The sequence below is a fragment of the Protopterus annectens genome, chromosome 2.part1 (assembly GCF_019279795.1).
Source record: "Protopterus annectens isolate FY-2018-M chromosome 2.part1, PAN1.0, whole genome shotgun sequence".
Classification (NCBI taxonomy): Eukaryota; Metazoa; Chordata; order Ceratodontiformes; family Protopteridae; genus Protopterus; species Protopterus annectens.
Window position 1 is genome coordinate 1,870,987,179 of NC_056729.1, and position 25,722 is coordinate 1,871,012,900.

A 25,722-nucleotide genomic window follows, 5' to 3' on the forward strand; every position below is an offset into this window, starting at 1 on the left:
ACAGGTCGCCCTCCATATCATAAGAAGCTCACAATGCTTGAACCTAATGGAGATACTTACTGTCGCCCCCCAAATCCTAAGAAGCTCACAATGCTTGAACCTAATGGCGATACTTACTGTCGCCCTCCATATCCTAAGAAGCTCACAGTGCTTGAACCTAATGGCGATACTTACTGTCGCCCTCCATATCCTAAGAAGCTCACAATGCTTACTTGAACCTAATGGAGATACTTACTGTCGCCCCCCAAATCCTAAGAAGCTCACAATGCTTACTTGAACCTAATGGCGATACTTACTGTCGCTCGTCTTGAATAGCTTCAATAAGACGAAGAGGCTGGGTGTTCATTTAAGTAGTTTATTGCATACAAACACATCAGGATTGAGGATTGGAAACATAAAGTTAAATGAACTAACAAACTGACTGACTACTTCACTCATACATGCTTGCACTCTGGCTGCTCACTCAAAATAGAACTGCTGCCTGCAAGTGCTCTGTACTTATATGCATGTGCCCACTGACTGGAAAGCTTCTTAAAAGTTCAACGCACACTCTGATCTACATCCTCCCTCTTTGAATATTCTGTCATGCAATGAAAAATGACTATGGAATAGGCATGCAAATTATACAGACATAAACACAAATAAAACAATCATGTTCAGATTGCCATGTATCTGGGACTACATCTGGAAATGCGACCTGATCTCATAATGTAATTATTAGGACTGGGTTTAGCAACAGGGACAGTAACTAGTGAATGTTCATTTTCTGGGACGTCAGGGACAACATCGGAACAGGAGCAGATGCTGAGATATTTCCTTGAACAGGAACATTGTCCAAGTCAAACTAAAAATTAGAGTCTGTGTCACAGGCAAGTCACTGCAACATTGGCTTGGACCAGTAAAACATGCTTCTGATTCTGACTAAATTCCATATCCTGTGATTGCACTATATAGGATCTCGGTTCTTTACACAAACTTTTCACTTGACCAGTTCAATCAAAACCTTTTGCCATTTGCATCCTCATTATCCCTCCTTCTTATAGGTTCATAGATTGGTACTAGGCTATTGGCCCTAGGGCCTATACAAGCCTAGCCATAACAATTCCTTGGACATTTCTTCCCACAATATTTACTTCCCTGGACCTCTGTCTAGCAGGGTGACTGACGTGAACCCTGGGGTGAATTTCCTATCTCCCATCCAATCGTCAAGGTTACTTTTGAAGAGGGCCAAGGAGGCGCTCTGCTTGACTTGTATGGGCAGTATATTTCAGAGTATGAGGAGTCTCTGGGTCAGGAACCCATCCCTCCAGCATGTTTTGTTCATTGTAATAACAAGGTTTAGATCCCTGGAGCATGTGGCTCTGAGGGATTGGGATTTCATTGGATTAAGAGGTTTGCTGGTTTGTTGTAATAAGACGTCTGTGACAAATGCTTTTTTAGAAGTTGGGTTGTTATGGGTTTGTTGTTTTTAGCACTAGGAACCAACAAATTCTTATTGATTGGTAATGTGGTTTTTGTTTATCTTGAAATAAGTCTCTGAGCAGGTGAACCAAGGAAGTTATCACTTGGAATGTTCCTGAGATTAAGCAAATTTAGAAAAACATTGGTAATGTCATGTTTAGATTTCTCTAACAGATGTTTTGCACTTTGTACTGCATGTTCAGCCAAGCCGTTTGACTGTGGGTAATCAGGGCTACTGGTAATATGGACAAAGTCCCATGTTTCTGCAAATGTTTTGAACTGCTGACTTGTAAACTGTGCACCATTTTCAGAAATAACCTTGTGTGGACTACCATGGACAGAAAAATGTCTCTTCAACTTAGTAATGACAGTACTGGATGTTAGGTTAGGAAGTAGGTCAATCTCAAACCAATTTGAATAAGAGTCTAACACCAAGTAATGACCATTCCACTCAAAGATGTCTGCGGCTACTGTCGACCAAGGTAGTTCAGGGATCTGGCTTAATAGAAGTGGTTCTTTTTGCAAGTGCTGTTTAGTATTATTACAAACAGAACAAGACGAAAGTACTTTCTCGTTATCTTTTGACATAGAAGGCCAAGATACTAGTCCTCTCACCCTTCTTTTGGTAGAATCAATTCCCGGGTAGCAAAGATGCAAAATCTTAACTCATTCACTCCAATGGAGCTCAGGAAGTTTGCACTGTAACTTCCAATGGGTGCAGCCTAAGTCTTTTGACAGAATAAAATGATGTCCTCACATTTCAAACAACTGTTCATATCTCTGGAACCATAGCAGTTACGAAAGAAGCATAAATGGCAAACTCTTCAGCACAAACTATTTTTACAGGAGTAGTATTCTTTAGGTTCTAGGTCTTAAAATGAATTTTAAAAATCACAGTAAATGCAGTAACTATTACATTTGTAATAATTTATAAACCACTTACAATACCTCCGCAACCACTCAAGTTACACACATACAGTCAGCAATATTTTAATCATCTAGCTGAGAGCTTTCATATGAGGCTAAGGAGTTCTGTCTGTGTTACTTGGTTGTTGAGATATTTAGAAAAATGTGAAAATTATATCTGTATAAGTTACTATCATAAAAACAACAGTTAATATCTATTTGTCTGTACTAGGCAGATGTCAACTATTAATACAGTTGAGTTTGCCATTGTGTAAGCTTTAAGATGAAATCTTTTAAAACCTTGTATATAGCATGTTTTTAGAATTATTGATGCAAATATGAGCAAGCAATGTTTGACGCTTAGAGGCGTCAGTAGGAGTTAACTGTAGATGGACCTGGAGGCATCACTTGGATGTACTATACTCTTGTAAGGATATTGGAAAGATGACCTTTGGACCTTTCAAGATATCATCTTCCATCAAAATCTTGTCTCTGTAAGGAAAACATGGTTGTATGTCTAGTGGTAAACAAGATTGCTTTGATGGCCATCCTTGACTGATAAAGTGACTGAGCTTTTGAAGAACTGGATCTGATGCTGTGTGATCTCTAAGCTCATCAAGTCATGTGGAAGAAAAATTACACACTTCCATGACTTCAAAATCAAGTGTCTCTTTGTCAAGTTTTTCTGTGGTATTTTTGGGTGATCTGGATAAATTATCAGCAAGATAATGAAGTTTGCTTTTGTATAGACCATTTTGAAATTGTACTTTTGCAATTTGAGCAGCATGGGTTGTAGTCTTGCAGGAGCTGTGTGCATTGGCTTTTTCAGAATAGTAACCACAGGTTGGTGGTCAGTCTCTATTTGGATAGGTCAGCCATAAATATAATCATGGAACTTTGAACATGCAAACACAGTTGCCAAGAGTTCCTTCTCAGTTTGTGCACACTGCATCTCGGTTTGGGTTAGTTCTTGATGTGCAGGCTACTGGTCTACCCTCTTGACGATTGACTGCTCCAAGACCAAATTTGAAGCATCACAGGAAGGGGTCACTGTCTTGTGAGCATCATAGTATCTCAGTGTTGGTAGACTGGCAATTGTATGTTTTAGGACATCATATGCTCTTTCGTGTCATTCCAACCAGGACCAGGTTATGTTTTTGCATGTCAGCTCCACTAAGAGAGCTGAATGTTGACTCAAATCTGGTATAAACCTGCCCAAATAGTTGACCATGCCAAGAAAATGCTGTAGGTCTTGGACTTTGTCATTTTGAGAATTGCCATTTGCTTGGAAGGATCTAGTCATAAGCCTGAACTGATAAATAAATGTCCAACATAAGTAACTTCTCTCAGCCTGAACTAACAGTTCTGAGGATTGAGCTTAAGATTCACTTCATGTACTTGTTCCAGAACTTTCCTGGGGTTTCTATCATGCGCTGCTTCACCATTGCCTCCTACTAGAATATCATCTATTATAATAGCACAAGGATAGCCAGAAAAAAAATGCTCCATCACACATTGAAAGACTTTACTGGCAGAATTTATTCCAAATGGCATTCTTAGAAATCTTTATCTTCCAAATGGTGTACCGAATGAGGTTAGTAATGAATATTTTCGCTCAAGCATTACTTTCCAAAATGAACTTTTCACATCTAAGACAGAAGAAACAGTGGCATTTGGCATAAAGGCAACGACTTTCTCAACTGTACACATTGGATGGTGAGGTCATTTTTATGCTTTATTCAAGTCTGTTGGATCAATACATATTCGGATATCATCTGAGATTTTCTTGTGAGCTACCACCACGGAGGAGACCCATTCAGTTGGATCTTCTACTGCTCAAATCACTCCTAAATGTACCATTCTGTCTAGCTGAGCTTTGACTCTGTTCTGCATAGCCACTCAAACTTTCCAGGCTGGTCTGACAACTGGGCTAACCTCTGAGTCTAATTTCATGGAGTACACAACTGGAGATTGCCTAGCTTATCTTTGAAAATATTAACATACTCAGACAAAATAGTGCTGGTGAAATTTGAGCTGAGACGTGCTTACATAATGGACTTCTTTGTTAAATGAAAGCAGTTTCATTTTTACACTGTCTCTATGGTCTAATAATGGCTGTACATGTCTCTTGACTATGTAAAATTGCAAGTCATAGTTGTTTCCAGCAGAATAACATGAAAGCACTTCTGTGCCTTCAGTTTGAATTTCTTCACCTCCATAAGCAACAAGCTTTGCACTGTTTTCCAAATCAAGTTTTTCACCAGCTTTTACTTTTAGCAAATGTTTCTGCTGATATAACATTGTACTTTGAACCAGTATCTACTTTGAGCTCTATTGGTCTCCCATTAATCAGAACAGTACAAAATATTTTGTTCTTTGCCAACAAATCTACTGCATTAACCTTTTCACAAAGCACAGACACACCATCTACATAAAAATTAAGGTTGCAGCTTTCTATTTGATCAGCTTGTTTCTTTGGATAGCCACTTTTAATAAAATAATGTGCCTCATTTGATTTACAAAAGTTTTTAAAGTGTTTCACCATTTACATTTGTGGCATTGTTGACCAAAAGCTAAGCACTTTTCTCATTTGGGTTCATGATTTCCACCATAATTATGACAGTTGACTACGGGTTTTGCTGAATCATCCCTTTGCTTAACTGTGTGTGCCCTAGGCCTTACTAAAGCTGCTCTGGGTTTTGCCTGAACATGAGCTGTGTCTGCCCCATCCTTGGACCTGCTTCTGTCAACCACATGTTGCATACTATCTGCGTTTGCACTGGAACATGCTGGAAGCATGCTCTTGTCACTTGTAAGCATATTTGTATGCTTCACTTTAAGCTCATAAATTTGACAAATCTCTATAACTTTGCTCAAAGTTAAATCACTGTCTTGAAGCAAAATATTTCTCATTGCGTCATTAGTAACTCCACACACAAGCCTGTCCTTCATCAGCCTGTCTCTCAAATCACCAAATCTGCATGTTTTTGCCTTATTTCTTAAGTCAGTTATGCTGCAAAGGTTTCACCAGGCTTTTGATTTTTTTGTGTAAAAAAGTGTCTTCAATGTAACATTCATCTGGGGGTTACACACCTCTCCAAATCCATGTTTCAAGCACTCAGGCTCTTCCCTCTATATAGCCTGTACCACAATATGGCAGTCTTCCCCCTCCTCTGCAAATAAGTGGGTGCATGCACAAATGAATGCTCTTTTTCAATGACTTCTGTACCAGCTAAATTAAGTAGAAAAAATGCCTTTGTACATGCATCTTTGTCAGAAAAACCAGCCTGTATGAAAATACTGTATTCATGCTCAAACATTGTTCAATTTTCTGCAATATTTTTATCAAGCACAAGTGGTGAGGGTCTGCGGAATGCCTCTGCTGTGCCCAAAAGTAGTTTCAAACACACACATATATGCCAAAAATGCATAGTTATGCTCAACTGCACAATAATCTCTTCCAAATGACTGTACTTTGCAAAATAACTGTATTGTAATAAAGCACACAGTGCTAACACTTTGCCCAGTTAGGATACTTCGAATAGCTTCAGTTAATGTGTAAAAGTACCTCATGTATTTATTATTTATTTATTTATTTATTTATTTATTTTTGTTGACCGGGAGTGTCCGACTGGAAGTAGGTCCATTTTCAGCGGAGGCCCGGGGAGAAAAGCTTCACAGTTAAAATAAACAGACAGTAGTTACATTGGATTATATAGTGATTAACAATTTACATAGCAATTACTTACAACATATTTACAGATGAAGAACATAGTACATCAGTAGACAACTAGAATCTTTATTTGTGAAGTACATAACAGACATTACCAAATGTTACAATAAGAATTTCCTGCTGTATAATAGTGGGAGTTGCAAGGGCATAACCAGCATGTTTTTAGGTACGTTTTTAGTAAAGTTTTAAAGTGGGTGCATGATGGTATGGAGGTAATTGTGGGTGGGAGGGAGTTCCATAATTTGGCTATGGTGCAAGAGAATAGTGCTTCACCAGCAGAGTTATTGGCTTTAGTGATCTGCAAGTGATTTTTGTTGCTGGATCTTAGTGGTCTGGTGGTGCGATAGGGTTGGAGTAGATTCTGGAGGGATGGGACATTTAGTGGATGGTTTGCTAGTTTGTGGGCGAGTGAGAGTTGATACCACTGAAGGAGGTGAGGGAGTTCAAGCCAGTCCAGTTCAGCAAGTGAGAGACAGTGGTGACTACGGTAGGATGCCCCTGTGGCGAATTTGGCGATTTTGTTGTAGCAGGTCTCTAGCTTGTTTAGATCGCATCGCCTTAGGTTGGTATATATTGGAGAGGCATAAAGTAGGGTGGAGATAAGGTGGGAATTTGATATGGAAATATTTGCTGCTTTGGTGAGAAGTTGCTTATTTCTGCATAATGCTTCTAGTTTTTTGTGGACTTTTTTTATGGTCATGGATATGTGAATATCAAATTTTAGTTTATTGTCTATTTTCACTCCTAGCAATTTGGTGCATTCAGTTGGGTATATAGTGGTGTTGTCTTTTGCTGTGATGTTAAAGTGAGAGTTGTTCTGAGTATGTTTGGTGGGTTGGAAGATGAGTAGTTTAGTTTTGTTTGGTTTGAGTATTAATTGGGCATCGGATAACAAAGTTTAAACAGAGAAAAAGGCTTCCTGTGTGACTTTTTGCAGTTTGGGTAGGGACTGGGCTGAGCAGATGATCGTTGAGTCATCTGCGTATTGTATGAGTGTGCCATGTTTGGTGGCAGAGGCTAGATTATTGGTGAAAACAGAGAAGAGTAGGTGTCCAAGGATGTATCCTTGGGGAACCCCTATGGAGACAGGTAGTTGGGGAGATATGTCATTCTGCCATACAACGGATTATTGGCGGTCAGACAGGTAACTCTGAAACCAGTTGGTGACTGATTGTGGGAAGGATAGGTTATTGAGGACAGAAATAAGTTGTTTGTGTTTGTCCATGTCAAATGCTTTAGATAGGTCTACGAACGTAGCAGAGAAGAAATAGCCATCGTTTTTATGCTGAAGTATAGTCTTAGTAAAGGAGAGCAAGGCAGTGAAAAATATAGTGAAAAATGTGGCCATTTCCAAAAAAAATTTAGTAATTTTCCCTTGTTTATACATTACATGTGATTTGGAAGTTATTCTGAGCATTTTTGTATGTATTTTAAACATTTTTATCAAATATTATTGTTTTGAACATTTTGTTTAATTAATAATTCATTTTGAGCATTTTGAATGCTTTGTTTTATATTATTTGCAAGAAATATAATTTATGCGAATGTTAGTACCTGACATTTGTTTCTGACCTGTTTGCAAGTCATTTGAGCAGTAGGGATGATTCCCTGTATATGCCTCCATTTCTAACTGTGCTTCTCATGGTCTTGACTCTGGATCCCATTTTGGCACCATGTCGCTCGTCTTGTATATGCTTACACTCTGGCTGCTCACTCAAAATGGCACTGCTGCCTGCATGTGCTCTGTACTTATATGCATGTGCCAACTGACTGGAAAGCTTCTTAAAGGTACAACACACACTCTGATCTACACATACCATCCAACCTAACACCCTATTCATGGGACATTTTATTTGCTCCTCTATAGACTGTGAAACCTACCCAGTCTCAAATCTACAGGGATAGCAATTTCTGGACTTTGTAAATACAAACACTCTTAACCAAATAGTGAGTACGCCCACTACAGTATCCAATATACTGCACCTTGGGCTTACAAATATGGGAGAATGCTATCCCCTCAATGTCTCATCCTCCCTGGTAAGGTCTGACCATAAGACTGTCGCCTTTGAAATCAAAATCAACTCTGTAATCCCATTAAAGCCTATAATAGTTAGGAATCATTCCAAGGTAAATTACCTTATATTAAGTGATGGATTGTCAAAATTCAATGCCCCTCCAAACCCAAATAACACAGCAGCCTATGCTTAACTCGTCTCAGTAATTCTGTATAACCATGTCAGTAATTGCATAGAAGCTGCTGTACCTACCAAAATTAAACCCATGACTAGCCCCAGAAACAAAACTCCTGAGTAGCATCCCGAATTAAATAGGATATACAGCAAAAGGAAAAAAAAATTGTAAAAATTAGGACGAGTAATTCTCATAAAGATAGAAACTCTATCAACAAAGTAAACAGGCAACTAAGTGGGCTAATTAATCAATGACGGGGATGCTGTATTGAGGAAAGTTCTGCTTAAGATCTACGTTCGATGCCCCAGCTGCTAGAACAAACAAAAATGGGAAGAGTGGGAAACCTTGCCTCATTCCGGGAAGAGTGGGAACCCTTACCTCATTCCGCTAAAGAGCTGAAGCATTCTGGAACACACATTATTGGTAACAAAACATGCAATAGGTTGCATATATAACAGTTTACACCATCTCAAGAAGTTTTCCAGGAAGCCAAAGAATTGTAATATCCGCAAGTAACATTCCCAGCACAGGGAGTCAAAAGCTTTGTTAAAAATGAATGAATGAAATGCCCTTGAGCTCTTGTTAAGTTCTCTAGTTTGTTGCTCATTATAAAACAGCCTTACCCAAACCTGGGATTCTTTGTCTTTCAGCAAAAGACATTCTTCATATCACCAACAAGATGTCTGCTAGACTTGGCTGTAGCCTGGTGAGCAATACGTTGGCTAGGATTTTCATTTCCACAAACATCAAGGAAATAGGTCAGCTTGCATACAGAGCTTTAGCAGATACTGACTGGATGAATAGATGGATGACCACAAATTCAATCTTTGTTTAGCAACCCTGTCCGTCATGGATAAGGGGGCGCATATAAATATCTGAAAAGATCTTTATTCAGCCCACCTCTGGGTTATTCATAAGCAAACTATAAGGGCTATAAAAAATACCATGGGAATGTAAAGCAAGGCTTCTTAAGATCCACAACGATCCATATTAATAGCGTAGTAAGTACCTATGAACCTAAATTCTTAATATTAATGTTGAGTTTATGCTAGTTACTGCAGCTATACCTAATTTTTCGGGTCTATATTAGAACATCGAATATTTAACAGTTTGAATCACTAAAGGTCAACCTTTAGTGATCAAACTGTTAAAACATTGAATGTTCAGAAAAAAATAAAAACAGAAAATAAATAAATAAATAAATAAATAAACAGTGTAGGCAGGGGAGGAAGCCCCCTGCATCTCCCACCCCTCCTTCTACTTAAATATACCAACTCCGAGACCGCACTACATTGAAGTAAACAGAAATCTCCCCTTACGGAAATTTCCGTTTACTTGTTCGATGTTCTGCAGTTTCGCTAGTCTCGTGTCGACAATGTCAAATTCAACATTGTAGGCTTTCGAGAATGTAATATAGACCCTACTTTTTCTGATACTGAAGCCATTCCACATTAGATTAAGTTTAATATAACAAAGCTGTAAAAGAGTTCTTCCTCTTTCAGCATTACAAACTATTAATTTAGACAATGTGAAACTAGAAAAAAAAACCTTGGTATCATTCTTTTACATACTATATACATTTGCATGAAGCCTAGTTAGCTGACATAATGATAAAAAAAACAGTGTTATATGTATTTATTTGTTTATTGACATTTGATTACCAGGGAAGTCAGAATACGTAGGTTCCCATTTTCAGCAGAGGCCAGGGGAGAAAACCTCAAAAGTATCACAAAACATTTTAAGAGAAATAATTTTACAATCTTCAAAAATAACACACATCTACATCTTAAATAATTATACCAAATTAGACAGTCTGTGACATCATTGGTTAAAATAGATGTAACTTATATCACAATGATTTAATATTTAGAGAAAAATTTGCCAGTTTAAAGAAATTAAATGTAAGTTAGTATAACGCAAACAGTATGAGCATGAGTTCTGAATTCCAAAGCCATATTTCAGTGGCTGTTAAAACGTTCTTAGTAATTTTTTGGAGCTGTGCCAGGATGTCTGATGTACCTGGGAGTGTGGAGTCATCTGTGCATTGCATTATACAGGAGTATTGTATTTATATGTGGAGAATGTTGGTGACAATATGAAAGAGGAGGGGACCAAGGACAAAGCCTTGTAGTACACCAGTGGTGACTGGGAGGTTTGGAGACAGGGTGGAGTGCTATTTGCTGCCTGTTATCTATTGGGCAAGTAGCTTTTAAACCATAGATGGGTGGATTGAGATAGACCCAGTGAGGACATTTGAAGTAGATGTTTGCTGTGACACACTATGTTGAATGCTTCAGACAAGTCTAGAAGTATGGAAGAGACTATTTTGCCATTACATCTAACATTATTATTATTACTTTTTTGAAACAATTTATTAAACTTTTAACAATAATTAAAGAATATTTAAAGCAAATTATTATGAATGCATAATGCAAGAAGGACACATAATGATTAAGGACTGTGTAAGAGCCATTAGGTGAAACATAAAATAAGATGAAAACATTGCATACAATAAGTATGATAAATAGATTATTAGTCACATACATGGATAAGTAACTGTATAAACCACATATTTAATTAGTAATGCTATTCTTTAAAAGCATCTTTTTTCCTGAAAGAAAAAAAAACATGAACAAGATCAGGCAAAAAAGTCAGAGGAGGACAGGAAATGGGGTCTATATCATATATTCAAAATTCCAAAATAGCGGACACCATAAGTTCGAACCCGGAATTTCAAAATATGATAACATCGAACACTCAGGGAAAAAATTTGCTGTTCTGAGAAACATACACACAACACAAGCACACCAAAATAAATAAACCACACACATACATTTAACAAAACCCTATGTATAACCCTACACTAAATCGTACATACATTCCTATCTATCCACTAAACTTAACCCGCACCGTAACCCTAAGGTCTGTAACTATTACACACATACCCTACAAAACTATACACAAACAAACTAATTAATACACACACACATGCAGTTAACAAAACCCAACCCTGCACTACACAATACATACATTCCTACCTATCCACTTACCTTAACCCGCATTCTAAACCTAAGGTCCGTAACTATCACACCACAGTGGAGGAAATAGCGAAGCCACAGAGTGGGCCACCATAATCTTGTCCTAGGTAAGAATTCAATGTTCCAGGGCTTCGCTATTTTCATCCTTCGATGTAGTGGGTTCGATATTATAACATTTGAAGTTTTACAACTTTGAAGTTATAATATAGACCCCAGGAAATGGAAAGATAAAAAGGGCAGGGAAAAAAACATGAGGATGTTTAAATGCTGATATAGGATTCATTAGTATTAAATACATTCTTTTTTTGCCAAGTCCAAAAAGTGTGACCATATGGCATTGATCTTAGATAACAGTATAACTGTTTTTGGAGAGGATGAGGTGTATGAAGTTACACAGGGACGCTTGATAAAAAATTCAGTCTTGCTGAAGCTAGACTGTTTGGTATCACTTGAGCACTAAAACCAGCCATCTTTCATTAAGAGGGCCGTCCTGCACCCTTGTGGCAGAAATGTGTAGCTCAGGATCCATCTAAGTTGGAGATTGCTGGAATAAAGGCTCTATGAGGTGCTTTTCCATTGGTAGACTGTGTTAGAGCTGTTTACATTTGCTTATATTTAAGCATCATATTTGCGCAGGTTTGCACTCAGTTTGGCAGAGCTGCTCAGAGTTTGGTATTCTAAGCCAGAGATCTGAAGTGCATCTAAGAGAATCCAAAGCATCCACTGAAATCTTCAACAAATAAGTACAATTTAAGCCTGTTTTTGGCACTTGTGTGCTGTATTTCAGTGAACTGTTGCTTCATTTTATATTGTTTTTGCTGCTGTGACATTTTTATTCTGCACCTGTATTTTTTGATTCATCTGCCTTAAATAGCATAGGCTAGATGTGAGAGATGTATCTATACTATGAATCTGGTATCAATGTCATCTCTGTCATGTAACAACAAACCAGATACCAAAAAGATTGTCACCACACACACTTTACGTCTTCCACAAGCCAAGAGCTAAACACATAAACCCAGATATACATTGGTACTCACTAGAAGTATACCAAAAGGGAAGAGACCTCCCATGTTCAAACCTTCTGCACACAATGCAGTTCCAACAGAATCCACTACACATAAAAACACATGCATCAGTGTCTCACCCAATAAGCTCCTAAGGCAAATGTCTTGGTCATAGGTGACTCCACAGTGAGACCCACAGATGTCCCTCTCAACAGGCTGGACAAGGAGAAGGTCATGGTCAGCTGCCTGTCTGGTGCCAGGATCCACCAAATCATGCACGCACTCAAGTCTCTCAACAACAAGTACTGTTCATAGGTTGGTACTAGGCTATCGGCCCTAGGTCCTATACAAGCCTAGCCATAACAATTCCCTGGCTATTTCTTCCAACACTATTTACTTCCCTGGACCCCTGTCTAACAGGGGGACTGATGTGATACCCGAGGTGAATTTCCTTTCTCCCATCCAATCATCAAGGTTCCTTTTGAAGAGGGCGAAAGAGGCGCTTTGCTTGACATGTATGGGCAGTCTATTCGAGAATCTGGGGAGTCTCTGGGTCAGGAACCTATCTCTCCAGCATGTTTTGTTTATTGTAATGACAAGGTTTAGATCCCTGGAGCGTGTGGCTCTGAGGGATTGCTATTTCTCTAAATGTAGCATGTCCAGCAGCTCTGGGTTTGACATGGCCTTGTATGTTAAGCAGAGATCGCCTCTGAGTAGACGATATGCGATGGAGTATAGCTGTAGTTTTTTTAAGGCGGTCAGCGTAGGGCATCTGCTTTAGGCCTGTGATTCTTTTAGTGAGGTATTTCTGCGGCCTTTCCAGTTGTTGCAGATGTCTTGAGAGGTACATACCAAATGGGGAATTGTATTCTATAATGGGTCTAATGAGGGATGAGTACAGTGGGACAATGACTTCCTTTTTTCTAGATGAAAACCCCTTATTGATGAGGTGTGCCACATAGAAGGATTTCCTGACTGTTGTGGAGATGTGGTTATCGAAGGTGAGACCACTTTCCACCTGTGTCATTAAGTCTCTTATCACACTTTACGTGTTTAGTGTACTGCCACCTATGTGGTAATTCACGGGTCCATGTTTTTTCCCAAAGGAGATAACTATACCTTTCTTGGCATTGAGCTTGAGCCCATGGCTCTGGCACCATATGACTCTGTCATAGTCCATGTTGAACTGAATGACTTGAGACATACCTCACTGGACTATATGAAGAGAGGCCTAACTGAGCTTTCAGATCATGTGTCCCAGGGAGGTATGTCCCTAGCCATAATCAGCATTCTACCTTCACCAAGGATGATGCCTCAATACAAACAAAAAATGATTAACTTCAGCAATTGGCTTAGCTTCTGGTGTCAGTCCAAGGGGATCCAGTATCTGTCAGCCTGGGATGATATGGTCGAAAGACCACACTGCTTTTCCAGAGTTGGTCTTCACCTGTCACCTCTTGGCTTTCAGTTACTGGCAAATGTACTTGCCTTCCCCATAGTGCCTTTTTTAGGCAATGTCATAAGAACAAAATTCCCGATGTAAAAATATCCTTTGGAGACAAACTCAAGGTTATGCTGCTTAATGCTAGGAGTCTAAATCAGAAACTGCACTCACTGGAAGCACTCCTTACTTTGGAAGATGCCAGTGTCTGTGCAGTTACAGAGACTTGTTTCAAGGCCGCAGAGAGTACCTCAGCCATGCAAGGCTGCAATGCCTTCCACACATTCAGACCACAAAAGGAACATGAAAGAACCAAAGGAAGACGTGTATCCATCTTCATCAAAGACAAATACACCTCATGACTGGATAAACAGTACAACTCCCTAGAGTCACTCCAAGTCCAACTAACTGTATGAAAGACCCCCCTCCATGTCATTGCTAGCTATAGGTCCCCACCACAAAAACCACACTGCCTACCTGGACCTACTTGAGTCTCACACAATACAGCCAAACACTCTGGACATGGGTGACTTTAATTATCCTTCCCTTGATTGGGAAACATATATGAGCACAAAAATGCTCACCCTAAGATTCCTGGACTTTGTTAACAAAAATACTCTGGAACAGACAGACTGCACCCCACAAGGGGCTTTAATATCCTTGACCTAGTACTCACCAACATGAGAGATCGCTACACCACCCCATGTGTGGGGGCCTCCTTGGTAAAGTCCAGTCAGAAATAAGTCTCATTAAAAGTAACAATCATACCTGACTCCCCTCAGGAGCAAAAAGGTTAAAAAATATTCTCCAAAGCAAACTATAGCCTCCTAAGTGATGGCTTGAATACTTTCAAACACCGTACCACCACTGATGTCAATGATTCCTATACAGAGGTGTACACAAATGCACTGTATAAATACATGTACAAAAATATAGACTCAGCTGTACCTGACCGGTTCAAAACAACATCTTTGTGAGAAAACAAGGCACCCTGGTGGACATCTAGCATCAATAGGTTATACAACAAAGGAAAGAAACTGCTGTTAAAAAACAAGAGGAAATGTTCTCAGCAGATAAAGAACACCCTCCACAGCTTGAACCATTAAATTAAACATCTTGTTAAGTCCTATTAAGCTAATTATGAAACTAAATTAGCATTCCTATTTAAGGATAATCACAAGATATTGTTTAGCTATGTCCAAAATATAAAAGGGAAGGCCCAGCTTTGTGTTGAATTAGTAGTGGATGGTACCACTCATACTGAAGCTGAGGACATCACCAACTTGCTAGCAGACAAGTTTGGAGAAATCTTCACCCCACTGACCTCACCAATCATACCAATCCTCTACCTAGTATCTCCAAAGAGCAGGTCATAACCACACTCTACAAGTCCAAAATCACAGCCTGTATAGGACTGGATAACATCCCAGGCTGTTTACTAAATGGTCTAAAACAGGAGTTAGCGGAACCACTGGCTAATCTCTTCAGACACAGTTTAGGTACTGGATTTGTCCCAGAAGAATGGAAAACAGCAACCATAATCCCCTTGCACAAAGGGGGGTTCCTCAACTGACCCTGAGAACTATTGACCCATAAGCCTAACAAGCCTTATCTGTAAATCTATGGGAAGAATCATCATGGACCTTATCAACAAGGACATAGTAGATCTTCAAACTCTTTATCTGATCCAGTTTGGCTGCATTAAGGGCACGTCCTGACTGTTAAAACTGGTGACTTCTTTGAGAATGTCACCAAAGAAATCAATGAAGTCAAAACAGTACCTACTACACTTCTCGACTTAGGCAAGGCCTTTTACACAACCCCCCACTCAGGCATCATTGAGAAACTCACCCAGCTGGGGATTAACCCATGCATCATTAGATGAGTAGCAAACAGGCTCACCGACACAACACATACAGTCAGAACTGGGGATTCCACCTCTACCAGCAGACCTGTTACCAATGGTGTTCCACAAGGATTTGTGCTAGGCCCTCTACTGCTTGGAATCTCTTTGTCAGAAGCCCAGGTGAAAATAGATGGCCTGTGGCTTATCCATTTCACTAATGACTGCAAACTGGGTGCAATCACCGAGTTCTGCAACAATGTCAACATTCTACAAAATGGGTTTACACAGACAAATGATTGGTGCCAAAGCCACGGACTTAAACTTAAACAAAAAAAATGCATTATCATCCCCTTCAGCAAAGGAGAAGTGCTTCCAAATTACAATATCAGTAATATCCCCCTATGTTCAAACCCAGTGGGGAGAGATTTGGGAATGCAGGTAGATAGCAACCTTAACTTTGATCATCATTTGTCCACAGTGGTAAGGAAGGCCCTCTATGTTGCACATCTCATAAGTAAAGGCATGTCATCCAAATCTAAGGAGGTTATAACTCCCCTGTACTCATCTTTCATCAGGCCAATAACAGAGTACAATGCTCCCTTCTGTATGTACCTCACCAGACACCTCCAGCAGCTGGAAAGACCTCATAGGTTTCTCACCAAGAAAATTCAGGGCCTTCAAAACATGACCTACATGGATGAACTGAAGTACCTGTTGCCATACTCTGTATCTTATAGACAGCTTAGGCATGACTTGTGCCTGGTCTACAGAGCAGTCTCGGACCTTGACTTAATGGAAAAGCTGTACGTTAACAAATCAAATGGGACAAGATTCACTTGCTCTAGGGACCTTATAGCCTGAAACATTAACAGGACATGTTGGAGAGACAGAAATGTCTCCCAGAGGTTGCCACTCCTATGGAGCAAACTCCCAGTCCACGTAATACAGAACTCCTCAATGACCCTATTTAAGCATAACTTGGACAACTGGATGGGAAACTGTAAATTTACCCCAGGGCTTTCATCTACTGTATGTCCCTCTTGGACAGGGATTGCTGGTGCTGCCCATTTATTTATTTTTTTTTTTTTCATTTGTTTACTGGGAGTGTCTGACTGAGCAGGAGGCCCATTTTCAGTGGAGGTCCAGGGAGAAAAGCTCCATTTTATAAAAAGAACAGATAAAAATTTACAGAAAGTATGAATATAGACAAATGTTCAACAGATACAAAAAACAATACAACACATTTTTGGAAATATTTGATGTAAGGTAGTAGGTTAAAACAACACAAGACATGGAATGTGTTTACATGAAAATGTCCTGTGACTCGTCTTATCAAGAACTTCATTCAGTATAAGTAATGAGTTGCATGGTTGTTTTAATTCAATATAAGTAATGCACTGCATGGTTGCTTAGATATGAGTCACTGTGTGCCTTCTGCTAAAGTGCAAGTTTGTTAGTTATTAAAAATTACTATGTCACTTATGCAAAAGTAGTAAAATAGACAGTGCCATTGACAGTTCAGCCTTTCTGTTGGAGAGAGGAAGAGAGGATGTTGAGATTTAGCTATTAGATATTGGTCCTTAGATATTATAAAAATAGTACTTAGATACTGGGACCAACAACAGGACTAGATGACTGAGGAAGGGTGTGGTGAGTGGTTATCCAGTCCTACAAATGTACACTATATATCTTAGTCTATAAGAGAACAAGGGTATAACATAACAAGGTTTGTAAAGGCCCTAGGGCCAATAGCCTAGTAACCTCGTATGATCCTATGATCCTATAAAGAATCCAGGACAGTACCTCACGAATCAATAGTGTTGAAGGCATCTTCCATGTAAGGCAATATAGGTTTTTACAATGACAGAGGCCTGAAACAGCTATAAGAGATTTAGTAAATCTGAAACTCACCTGGGGGGGTGGGGGGGTGGACCAATCCATAGGGAAGCTTTGGACAAATCTAATGAATTTCCACAAAGGGTATTTAACCAGTACCAGAATTTAGTCCAAATGCTACAGACTTGGGACAGCCCCAAAATGTATGTTCTGCATTAAGGTTAGGGTGGTCATAAGCCTGGTAGTAAATAGCTTTAGCAAAGCCCCTAGCAACAGTATTGACTGATGCCCAATATCCTTTATGGATAAATAGCACTGTTTTTTCAATAGAATATGGAAAGGACCCCAGGTTTTTGAGTACACTCAAAACTGTGGTGAGTGTCCCCTTGCAATGAGTTGTCACCCTTCTTGAAGATGAAGATGAAGGAAGGTTAGCAGACATCTTTAATAGGCAAAGGATAACCTGACCATGACCCATAGCTTGATAGATGGGCTGAGAGATATGGGAAATCAGTCATAACAGGAGATCTATGGATCATGTATCTAATCCTGAGATACTTCCAGAATCAGTTCTAGATAGATCCCAATGCTCATGTAAGTCAGCAATGGTAGCAAGTGTATGGTTCCCTGCTGTATCTGTAGTCAAATCAGACAGCCATTTGATACATCTCACAGCCCAAAACTTCTCGGTGAAGGGTGAACCATCTAGTTTAAAAAAAGATTATTCTAGAGAGGTACAACAGAGCCTCAAATACTGGGCCAACTGAAATGTTTGACTATTCTCTTAAGGGCTGCATGTGTTTGATGGAGAGAATGCCAAGTGTTTATGCGTTTAAGAATAGAAATGGGATACCAACAAAGGAGCCAAGGTGAATAGGAGTTAAGAATAATAGCCGGCATCTGACCCCAGTGATGCAGAGTCTTATGATCAATCTTAAAAAGATGTGTCAGGGGGAATTCTTTCCCATAAGCACTCCAACTGGGGAATGCTGTATGTTTGAGTTCAGTCTTGCCTTACCAACATCCCACAAAAATGCACTAATGAGTTTTGCCAGTCTCTTTAGCACTCAGTGTGAGGATGGTGTGGAGACATGGCCAAAGTTATAAAAAAAGAAGGGGAGTTATCATCATTTTAATTGCTGCAATTTGTCCCATTAATAAGAGATGTAGTCACTTCCAGGAATGAATCTAGAAAAATTCCTTGCACCAGATATCTGTAAGATTAATCTGAATAATTTCATGGATATCATGGTGAAGCTTTGCCTAGATAATGTGGGTACGCCCTAACCCATTTATACATAGAGTGGGTGTCATTATCCTTTAATGCCTTGGCTGTGGAGTTAACAGGACACATTTCTGTTTTAGCAAAGGTTTCTAAAATGTCCTAAATGTCTTGCAAAGGCTTATGAGTGAGAACCTACACAACTCCCAGTAAACAGAAATGCTACTGTTGTGCCTTCAAGGCAGACCAACCTGTAGTTGAGGGGGTACAATAGTCTATTTGGTGGTTCAACTGCAAGAAGAAATAGGATGGCGGGACAAGGACAACCTTGCCTAAATCCCCTCTTCAACTGAAAAGAGGGAAAGAATTTGTTATTAGTAAGAACACGTGTGCAAGGCTCACAATACAGGGTCTAAAAGGAGGTCAACAATTCTAATGAGAAGTGCATATTATGCATAATAAACCATACAAATTGCCACTTGATAGAATCAGAAGCTTTCTCAGTATCTAGAAATAGGGTTGAGGTAAGTTCTGGAACATTCTTGAGACCTTCACAGTAAAAAACCAATAACCACAAAGGATGACCACAAATTAAAACCAAAAAACAGCCACAATCTACCCGAGCAGCCAAATGAGAGCCGAAGTAATCACAAATCACATTTTATTAAAACAAATGAATGCTGCTTATACACGTTTGCGTTTTCGTCCTAACACTTCCTCAGATACTACTACAAAACATCATTTCCATTTAAATACTATGACACAATTAAAAACCCAATTGCTATTGGACAATCCACTGCATTCACATAATGTCTTATATAAAAAATCCAAATACATGTTATAGTCGGGTTCAGGCACCTAGCCAGCGAGACATTTCCCTGTGGCACATTTGACTGGGGACACATGACTGAAGTGACAGTCAGCTGCAGAGAAATATGGCTGTTTCCAAATTCCCTGTGGGCAGAGAGAAGCACATACTGCCATGCTCACAGCTTTAATAAGCAAATGCATGGAGGCAGAAGAAGTAATGAGTGTTGTGCTCAGTGTAGAGTACATACTTGTGTAACTACAACATGTAGAAGTGTGCTACAGCATGGAGGAAATCCTGCAGGATACTGTAGTCACATTTATGCTCCAGTATGCGTTTTAGGTAATGTTCCTTATAGAATGTAAAGGGGGTAATGGTCCACACACACCGATAATAAAGGTACTGCCCATTGTGCACTGCATTTGTACTGTCACTGACATGCCCTCTGGCCAGCCTGCTGCTGATGCCTGCCATATTGCCTGCTGTCTCATGTTTCCTTGGGGACCATGGACATTGTTTTTCCTCTGTGACTTTGGCTCTTGAAGTTGTGGGCATGGCAACACATTCTTCTCTTTGCCGACAGGAAATTTGCAAACAGCCATATTTCTCTGCAGCTAACTGTCACTTCAGCCATGTGTCCCCAGTCAAATGTACCACAGGGAAATGTCTCGCTGCCTAGGTGCCTGAACCCGTTATAGTCACATGTGTTTGCTAAGCCTAAATAAAAACAAATATTGTTAGTAATTCATGTCCAATGATGCTGGCAAAAAATATATTAAAATCATTTATAAAATATAAGATGTGTTTAATAAATGTTATTTAAATAATGTTAAAATGCTGTTAAAATACTTTAATTCACAAGTAAACCACTGCCCTCTAGTGAAAATAAAAAAACATGACACCCAAAACTGATTTTCACAACTTGGGAGATCTAAGTTTTAAAACTAATGTAATAGACAACATGTCATTTAATCCGGGTTCCCTGGTGGCTTCCAAAATGATTTGCCAATACAGTTCCCGGTACTCCAATTTTGCCTCCCACATACCCCCCGGATTTCTTTTGGGACGGTTTCCAGAACAAAAAAGAGGTAGCCTGCTTGTAAGCATATTAACTTGTGATGAAATAATGCATTCCTTGAACTGGCCCTGCTGATCTCATAATGATGTTCATAAATCCTGGTCTTAAGTTTACATTCCGTTTTCCCAATGTAAAAAGAATCACATTCTTTACATATGGCTAAATAGACCAGACCACTACTGTTACAATTAGCATAAGCCTTACTCTTAATTTCTCTTTTCCTACTAGAAATCTCAATAGAAGGGGCATTGAAAATATAATTGCATTGGGAGCAAGCCCCACATTTGTATGTGCCACATCTAGAATGGGAACCAGTATACCCCTTTGGACCTCCATACTCAAAAAAACTTTTTATAATCCCATGATCACTGCACATCAACAGTGGTAAAAGATGACTTGGAAGTCACAGTTTCTTTAAGAACCCAAACAATGTGTAATATACTCTGTTCTCTGGTGCTTTTTTTTTTTTTTTTAGTCTGAAGCAATTGTTTTTCCTGAACATAAAATGTGAATAATTTCCTTACCAATGTTGTTGAATCATGATTATACAATGCCTGGTCATTAGCATTCGTAAAGTAGCACACTGACTGGTCAGCCCATTCAGCATGTCCGTTGTAAATCTGAGCATATACTAGTGGAAAAAATGTCTGGTCGCCCAGACTTTCTTCCATTAATATATGCAATAAAAAATTTACTATGCTTTCATTTAAAAATAAATAAATAAACTCACAAAACTGGAGACCCAAACAAATGACAGAAATGGCACAGAATAAAATAAAAGGATAATCAAGTAAGTTATGCAAAATTAAAAAAGTATCTGAATATCCTTTTGTTTTCCCTGTCCCGTCTCTCCTGTACATTAAAAACCTCTCGGTTTCTTTTCTTTTCTTTTTTAATTTAAAAAAAAAGAAGGAGGATCTTCCTTTCTCCATCGCTTTCTTTACTCAGCACTAGTATACTGCATAAACGTGGGAACACAAGTCCCATGCACATGTGCAGTATATCAGCAAAGCCCCAGGATACCAAGGAAAAAGCGGAAGAACACCACAACACCATTATAAAAAGACATTATTTAAGAAAATTTATATTTTCTTAAATAATGTCATTGTATAATAGCAATAACCAACTCCGTGATATGGTATATTGAAGATTTACCATTGGTTGGCTTTGTTTAATCACTCGGGCTTATCACACCCATATGGTCGGCTATTGCTGTATTATTCCAGTCTGTTTCTGGTAAATTTAAGTCCCAGCCACCATTACTCTTCGCTCCTATGTTTCATGCAGGTAAAGATATGAATTCCTCTAGGTCATCAGCACTTGACTTTGGTGGTCAGTGATGGAACTGATGATGGCCTTTGTTTTGAGAGACAATAAAGTTTGCATCACAAAATCAGTCGGTGGTTGACATGCAGTGCCTGCTGTGACTGTAAAGTCTGATTTTTGACCAGCAAAGTCTGCAGTTTATGCAGGTGGATACCTGGCTGTGTAGGTACCAAAGCTGTCCTCTGCCATATGTGCTCTTGCTTATCCTCCCACACCTCCTATCTCTTCTTCTTGCTTGTCTAGGTACTTGTCTTGATGGCCAGTATCCAAATGATGTGGTCTATTGCTATAGTTTCCCAGCCTGTTAGACTGATGTTGACTGCCTTCATATCACTCTTGCAGACATCTTTGAAGTGCAGAATGCACCTTCCTATGGGTTTGGAGCAGGTGGCAAGCTCGCCATACAGAACGTATTTGGGGATTCGACTCTTCCGCATATGGCTGACATGACCAAACCAGCATGAGTGCCTTTGAGAGTGCAGGGCAAACATGCTTGATATCCCTGCCTGCTCTGGGATGTTCTTATTTGGGAAGCAGTCCTGCCAGGTGATGCCCAAGATCCATCTGAGGCAGCACAGATGAAACTTATTAAGCCTGAGTTCTTGACAGGAGTACAGGGTGCATGTTTTACTACCACAGAGCAGTGAACTAAGCACACACACTTAGTACACCTTAAACTTAGTGTTGATGGTCAGTTTGGAGTTGTGCCAGATCCTCACTGTTAGATGTGTCATTGCTGTTGGTGCCTTACTAATCTGGGTATTCAGCTCGTCATCCAGGCAGAGGTTGCTGGCAATGATGGAGCCCAGGTAAGTGAAGTCCTTCACCACCTCGAGAGTGTGATTGCCGTTGAAGATGTGGGGGTGCTGCTAACATACGGCCCCATGATCTTGGTCTTCTTGAGGCTAATTGAGTCAGGGTGGCATCATCTGCAAACAGCATCTCTCTGACCAGTACTGTCTGCACCTTGGTCTTCACTCAAAGGCATGCGAGACTGAAGAGATTACCAATGCTTCTAGTGTGGAGGTATACACCACCTTCAGAATTGTTAAAGGCATGGGAGAGTAACAGAGAGAAAAAAGATGCCGAAGATTGTCAGAGCCAGGACATACGCTTGCTTCACTCTGCTCCTGATTGGAAATGAGCCTGAGGAGAAGCCATCATATTGTACAACACCTTCCATGTCCTCGTAGAAGGATGCAATCATCCTCAGACGTTTGGGGAAGCATACAATCCTCTGTAGCAGATTACAGAGGCCTTTCCTGCTGACCAAGTTGAATGCTTTAGTTAGATCAATGAAGGCGATGCACATATTTTTCCACATATCCATATTTTCCACAGGCCCGGGGGCTTTGAAGAATTCCACCTCGGTTTTGAGGAGTGTGAAATTTGCTTTAGAGAAGTTTTTCACTGTGGTTTTCTGGGCAGGGGATGGGGTTGGGATGTGAATATCCAGTGAAATTAGTTTATGGTCTGATCTTACCAGTGAGGGATACACTTCTGATCTGGAGCATATAGTCCCCATGTTGGTGATGATCAGGTCCAGTATGTTTTCCCCTCTTGTGGGAGTGGTAACAGGTTGTTCCATAGCATTTGAGTTTATAAATTCTAGGAATCTTTGGGCTCCTAGAACTCGATGGGTTGCCAACTGGCTTACTGACAGAACCCAGATTGTAAATGTAGCCGACTCCAAATCCAGTTCCAGACAAGTGACAAGTGGAGGCCCTCAGGATTTAGTCCTGGGACCGCTCTTGTTTGGCATCTACTTCTCTGAAGTACAGGCCAACACTAAGGGACTCTGGCTAACAAAGTTCGCAGATGAATGCAAATTGGGAGCCATTATTGAATCCCAAAATTATGTGGATATTCTACAAAAGGGCCTTACAGAAACAGATGCTTGGTGCCAGAGCCATGGGCTCAAGCTTAATGCCAAGAAATGTATAGTTATCCCCTTTGGGAAAAGCCATGTACCCATGAATTACTGGTTCCCCTTCATATGACTGAATTCAAATAAGCCTGAAACTCATAAGCCTGAAAACAAAAGCCTGAAAGGTCAAAAGCCTGAAAAGTCAAAAGCCAGAAACTCAAAAGCCTGAAAACACAAAAAATACATATACTGACTTTAAACAACGGAAACCATATTAATTTCCACTAAGTATAAACAGGGGTCAAGCCCCCCTGCACCCACCACATTCCCTGCTACTTAAATATACCAACTCCAAGATTGCACTTAGTGTAATGAAGTTCAGTCCTGGAGTTGATATATTTAAGTAGCAGGGGGTGTGAGGGGCGCAGCCCCCCTGCTTATACTTAGTGGAAATTAAGATGGTTTCTGTTGTTTAAAGTCAGTATATGTATTTTTTGTGTTTTCAGGCTTTTGAGTTTCAGGCTTTTGTAGTTTCAGTCATATGAAGGGGAACCGAATTACCACATAGGTGGCAGTACACTAAACAATGAAAGTGTGATGAGAGACTTAGGGACACAGGTGGACAGTGGTCTCACCTTCGATAACCACATCGCCACAATAGTCAGGAAATCCTTCTATGTGGCACACCTCATCACTAAGGGCTTTTCATCCAGAAAAAAAGGAGGTCATTGTCCCACTGTACTCATCCCTCATTAGACCCATTATAGAGTGCAACGCCTCATTTGGTATGTACATCACAAGACATCTGCAACAGCTGGAAAGGTTGCAGAAATACCTCACTAAAAGAATCACAGGCCCAAAGCAGATGCCCTATGTTGACCATCTAAAAATACTCTGGCTATACTCTGTGGCATATCGTCTACTCAGAGGCGATCTCTGCTTAACATACAAGGCCATGTCAAACCCTGAGCTGTTGGACATGCTCCACTTAAAAAAATCCCTATCGCTCAAAGCCACTTGCTCCAGGGATCTAAATCGTGTCATCACAATGAACAAAACATGCTGGAGGGATAGGTTCCTGACCCAGTGACTCCCCATACTCTGAAATATACTGCCCATACAAGTCAAGCAGAGGGCCTCCTTGGCCTTTTCAAAAGGAACCTTGACAACTGGATGGGAGATATGAAATTCACCCCGGGGATCGCTAGACAGGGGTCCAGGGAATTGTTATCACTAGGCTTGTATAGGCCCTAGGGCCGATAGCCTAGTACCAACCTATGAACCTATGAACAAATACATTGGTAATCTCTAAAATCTGGATCAAACCCACTTAGGGTTTGTAAAAGGCAGATCATGTCTCCTAAACCTGATTGACTTCTTTTAAGCAGTCACCAAAGCCGTTGACAAGGGTAAGGTGGTTCAAGCAGCCTATCTAGATCTCCCCAAGGCTTTTGACACCATCCCCCACTCTGGAATTATAGATAAACTCACTAAACTAGGTATAAATCTCTATGTCACAAGATGGGTTGCCAACTGGCTCACTGACAGAACCCAAACTGTGAAAGTAGCAGACTCCAAATCCGATGTCAGACCAGTGACAAGTGGAGTACCACAGGGTTCAGTCCTGGGTCCTCTCCTGTTTGGTATCTACTTTTCTGAAGTACAGGATAACACAGAAGGTCTTTGGCTAATGAAGTTCGCAGATGACTGCATACTAGGAGCCATAACTGAAACTCCAAACGATGTGTACATCCTACAAAAGGGCCTCACTGAGACAGATGCCTGGTGTCAAAGCCATGGCCTCAAGCTCAATGCCAAAACGTGCATTGTCATCCCCTTTGGTAAAAACTCTGTACCCATGAGCTACCACATAGGTGATAGTCTGCTTAACACCGAAAGTGCAATAAGAGACCTTGGGACACAGGTGGACAGTAGTCTCTCCTTTGATAATCACATCGCCAGA